This window comes from Apus apus, chromosome 27 (assembly GCF_020740795.1).
Source record: "Apus apus isolate bApuApu2 chromosome 27, bApuApu2.pri.cur, whole genome shotgun sequence".
NCBI lineage: Eukaryota > Metazoa > Chordata > Aves > Apodiformes > Apodidae > Apus > Apus apus.
The window spans coordinates 19,110-24,472 of record NC_067308.1 but is presented as its reverse complement, the minus strand read 5'-3'; the positions used below and the strand labels follow the sequence as shown (position 1 = coordinate 24,472).

Here is a 5,363-nt window from a genome sequence, read left to right as displayed (position 1 = left end):
CAATGCCCTGTGAGGATTTTGACTTCTTGTCTGTGCTTGTAGGTGCCTCATTGCACTGGCCCATGCCAGTTCCAGCTGTGGTGTCAAGCCTGGACCTAGGAGTGCTGCTGAGACCTTCAACAAAGAGGTGAACTCCTTAGTCCCCCTGTTAGTTCATGCTTCTAAAGCATTACTCATATTTTTTCATCCCATTATGGTGTTTCTATTTGTTCAATTGTATGATTAACTAGGCAAGATGGCAAAAAGCATCTGCTAATATTAAGCATAAAATTACAACAATATGATTACAAGTTCAGGTTCACTTAGCATTACAAGAGGGCACTAGTTTGTTTGATAAAGGGAACTGCGTTGACATACTATATGTGCGAGCTTCTTTTAGGCCTTATTTACACTGTAAGTTACTGAAGGGCTCAACCTATTTATATGTGTTTTCCCCTAATGGACTTTCATCCTGATCAGCTGGAGATAGGAACAGCATGAGGTCGTCGGTGCTGTTTGTGTAGTACTGAATTTTCTGCCTGTGTCGATTACCGCGGCTGGCTGTTCAGTGCACGCGCCTTTGGCGATACATGCCGTGTCTCATCCTTGACACAACCTAAGACATGGAGCTTTGCCTCTATCAGGGCAAACCAGCATAAACCTAACTCACATTCTCCTCGGATGTTCATACTGGACTTGGGGAGTACGAGGCACAGCAAAAAGCAAAGGACAAGATAGGTGCATGTCCTCCAAGGCCTTAGGAAATTAATGCTGCTTGTGGATAAACTCTGCTTGCCCCAGCAGCACTGTCTCTGGGCCAGTTTGTACCTACTCCCTGTGCACTTGAAGGTCTTCCATAAACTGCCCTGAAAAGTGTCTCAGAGGTGTTGTCGCTCTGTGAAACCCCTACCTTACTGCAGTGTTGGACTAGGCAGGCAGGAAACATCTTTACCTATGCTGAGCCATTTCTGGGCTCCTTCAGCTGCTTGATCCAGCTTGCCCCTGGCATTTTTTTGGTCCTGAATCTACCAGGACATTACGTCCAAAGTACCAGCTTCTGAGCCCAAAGCCTTGCTCAGGAGCCAAAGGAAAAACAAAACAAAAAGCTCCTAACAGGCCCCAGTAAGTAAATAGCCCTTGAGAGGCTGCCAGTGCGCCAAGACCCTGGCCGGCAGCCGCGGGCAGGGGCTGCGTTATCCCCCGGGCCTGCGGGAGCGCGGCCCTTCCCCTCCCGGCTGTGCTCCCCTTCCCTTCGCGCAATTCCCCGCCGCGCAGGGACCCGGTCGCCGCCTCCATCCCCATGGAAACTCCGGCCGCCCTGGGCGGAAAGGGCAGTCCGAGAGGGGACAAAAGGAGCGCGGGGAAGCGCACAGGAAGAGGGAAGCGCTGGAAAAGAGGAAGGATGGAAGCTAGCGGGGAAGACAAAGCTGGGGAAAGTTTGGGGGAGAGGACGGGGGCCGGAGATGGGGGGGGGGGCCGGGGCCGGGTGCGTGGCGGGAGCCGCCGCAGCAAAGCACGGGGCTGTGCGTGGCCGGAGGTGCAGGAAAAACGCCCGGAAGGGGCCCCTCGGCCGGCCACAGGCCGCCCTGCCAGTGGGGAAGCCTTTGGCTGCTGGAGCGAGAGAGGCCTGCACCGGCATGGCGGGTGAGCGTGGCTGGGGCTGGCTTGAGGCGACACCTGAGCTGCCGAGACAACGTCCGAACAGGCGTGGAGGGGACACAGGCAGCAGGAAAATGCCAGGTTGCTGGATGGAGAAGAGAGCTGAAAGAAAGACTTGGAAGCAGCAGAGGCGGTTACAATTTCTGCAGAGGTGGCACAGAGGTGAATACGTCAGGCTGAGTGACGTGTAAGTGACAGATAGGATGTGGGTTACCAGACAAAAATCTGTGACTGGCTTTTTGGTGTATGTTGTGGGTGTGGTTTTTTTGTTTCGTTGTGGTGTGGGGTTTTGTTTGTTTGGTTTGGTTTTTTTTGGGATTTGTTTTGGTCTGGGTTTTTTAGCTTTTTGTTTGTTTGTTTGTTTTTGAGAAAAGAGACAACACCTGAAACATTGAGATTAGAAAGAGCCAGGGGATGGAAAGGACTTGGCAGAGCTTGGGCAAGCAGCTGGCACAGTGCTGCCTGCTCTGGTGTTGGGAGGTGCTGAGTGGGTGTCACCGCCATGTCATGCTATGGGCGTGATCAGTTGCATGTGGGGTAATCTGGCAGGTTGTGCCCATGCTGTCTCAACACAGCCAGGTTTTCAGTGCCTTCAACTGCAATACATGAAGTATAGGACTGAAGGATGGTGGCAATTTGCAGCTAAATAAGTGATTTTAAGGGTAACATGCTAATGTCTTTTCTTAAAGTGAAAATGACACAATGCTTCCGTGGAATTACATGGCTCAGCATTCCTTAGAAGAGACATTCCAGTCCAAAATCTGTCCTGCAGGCATCATGAATGGCTCTGTCCTACCAGAGGCATCAAACTCCATCACACCTAAAAGCTTTTTGTGTTTCATGATGCTAGGAGCATGCACAGATTGCTACCAGTTTCCTGTGAAGAATAAAGAGGACTGGTTTTGCCTTCTGGATGCTTCAAACCAAAGTATTGTTGCTATAGCCTCTGGGGCAGAGGTTTCTTAGAAGCACCATCTTGCTGATGAAACGCGCACATAAAATTCATTTACACGTCAGTAATCATGTGTGCATGCCAGGTGCCATTTCTTGATTGGTAACGGTGGGAGTGCACCTAACCTGCTTTCTAGCAGACTGTTTATAAAAAGCATGCTGTCGTGGCCTCTGCTTGTTTGTATCTGTTTGGCAGGCTGAGGAACACTGGGGTCACAGCATTTCCAGTATCTGGTCTCAGCCAACTCACTCTGCTCCATCTGAAAAACAGGCTATAGGGGGATGCTGTGGTCCACAACTTTTGAATCAGTGCAGACAAAGTGAGGTTCAGAAAGGCACTGGAGGGTTTGAAGACTCATGTGATGTGTCAAATCAAGTGCAAGGTACCTGGGTGCATTTTGGGTACTTCTGATGTGGCTTGCAAAAAAGAAGGGTTTATAGAAAACTTCCCTGTGTGGATAAACGGGTTAATGGGCTAATGGGCTTTGTGGCCTGCAAGTAGGCAGCTTCTGAAGCTTTATCCTTAGCTTGTGGGGACTGGCTCTTGGATGACTCGTGGAGGTTTTCTTAGATAATAGGGTAGTTGTGTATGCTATAAAACCTTTAGTCATGGATACCACAAAACAGACTCAGCTCTGATAGAGATTTTCTGTTGCTGTTTTTTAGGTGTACAAAGATTTTAAAAATTTCTTGGCACTGACAATGCTGCCTTAGAGCAACTTGATGTGGAGTGGTATCTTACTGCTCAAATAAGACATGCTTCAGCAGCCATCTTGCTGCTTAAGTCTTGTCTTGCAAAAGGCTTTTCCTAGCTATTTATAAGGTTGTAAATTATCTTGGTTCATCTTGGTCTGCTGAATCCTCGCTCGTGACTCACATTCTTCCATCTGCAGCAAATGATTTGATATTGGAAGGCGGTCGAGGATGATCTGAGTGCCATCTTGCACCTTGCTTGAGCCCCCTGCAGCTTTTTTTACTCCCATCACACTTCTGTGTGTTGGGAACACATTATAAACACCTCCCTCTTTGTAGCTAAAGAAGGATATTGCTTTGTCTCAAAACATACTGTCCAACTTACTGAATTCTGTTGTCATCACTTCCTATAGAAATGGGTGTAGTGGCACCCCCCAGCACCAAAAATAACCTACCTGCACTTCACTCCTGTCTGATTTCAGAGTTTGTTGCATATGGAGATGACATAGGGACAAGGGAAGACTGGCCAAATTATTGAAGGTACAAGATACTTGGCAGGTGGCCCAAGGATTTGAAAGTTGCATGTTGCTTCCTAGCATAGGCAGTCACAGTCTTCTGTTGTTTTATTGTTGGTGTTTTCAGCTGGTAAGATCTGGCTTAGGTTGGGTCTTCAGGTCACACTGACCCTGAGCTAAAAGCTCGTAGTATCAGATAGCATTCATTCTTCTAAACAATTCATATCACAGTTAGCATCTCATCTTTCATGTTTGTCCCTAATTAAGATCATGTCTGGGAGTAAACTGCTCTAAAATTCATGTGATTTAGAAAAGCAAAATGTGTTTCTTCACGGGGAGGAATCATGTCAGAGTTTGATCAATTGTTCAGTAGCTCAGCAGATGTAAAAGGGTATTTCCTGTTGTTTTGATGTCATTTTAATTTTTTTCCAATGGAAGATACACTTATAGAAACATAAAACACTTGATTGTGTAAAAATGCCATAGCTGATTTTTCTTTTATTTCTCTGCTCAAACCACAGGTTGCTGCATTTTCCATCACAACAGAGCTTTCTTCGTCATTGTCAGTGTTCAGTGTTGTAAGCTAAATCCTCTTTCATCTTCATCTCTCTTGGCGTCTGCATTGAGGATGTTGTGATGATGCTGAGGGAGGTTCAGCAATTAACTCTATTCTAGGATTTAGCTCTGTCCACAGTCGAGCTAGAGATGCTGCAGAAAGGTTGCCAGAGATGCAGATACAAGCCTGCATCCAGGTTTTTGCTGCATCCCTGCTGCTGAGCGAGATATAGAGCATAACTGGAATGATTGCCTGTCCCCGTAGAAGAAGAGTGTGCCTAAAGATGTTGATTTGCAAGGGAGCTCTGCCTGGACATTGGGTTTTCACACTGTCTCAGTGCCATGCTGTGAATGGGGTGTTGAGACCCCTCTAGCTATGCAGGAGATGTGGGATTTTTCAGTTCTGGTGCTGATGCTGTAGTCATGGTGAGGTCTCTGTGGCGCAATGGACGAGCGCGCTGGACTTCTAATCCAGAGGTTCCGGGTTCGAGTCCCGGCAGAGATGATCTCCAGGCAGGTGTCTGTTTTCTTTTAATGTGTGATCCTTTGTAGGTCCCAGACTGTCATATTTATAACGCTGCCGAGGCCTTCAGATGGGAAGAGAATGACTTTTTGTGACACACCCTCCTCCGCAGCTGATGCACATAACTCTTCTGCTGTTCTAAGGCGTCTCTTTCATCATATTCCCTTTTCCTCAGTCCATTTGGTATCTCCTGAATAGCTAGGTGTGTTAACCCTGCTTGTTTTCCCCAATATTGCTCACGGATCCCGTCACTGTCACCTTCTTAAGAAAAGTACTGTGCTTTTCAGTAGAAGTCAGGTGGTTAGGCAGTGGTTTAGAGCCTTCTGCTATTTCCTGTGATAGATAATGATTTTTATTTTTTTTTTTTAAACAGATGTGTGGCAAAAAAAAAAAGGTCTATAATCTGAATTTCCACCTTATCTAAATTCTTTGCAAATACTTTTATTTTTCATGTTTTTACTTAGAAGATGCATGTTTGCTGGCAATCA

The 5,363-nt window shown here is 46.9% G+C and overlaps 1 non-coding gene across 1 annotated transcript; it reads left to right on the top strand.

The window, feature by feature from the left end:
• Positions 1 to 4,783: 4,783 nt before the first annotated feature.
• Positions 4,784 to 4,857, top strand: TRNAR-UCU (transfer RNA arginine (anticodon UCU)). Its single transcript has one exon. It is a non-coding gene; the product is annotated as a tRNA-Arg (tRNA).
• Positions 4,858 to 5,363: the final 506 nt, after the last annotated feature.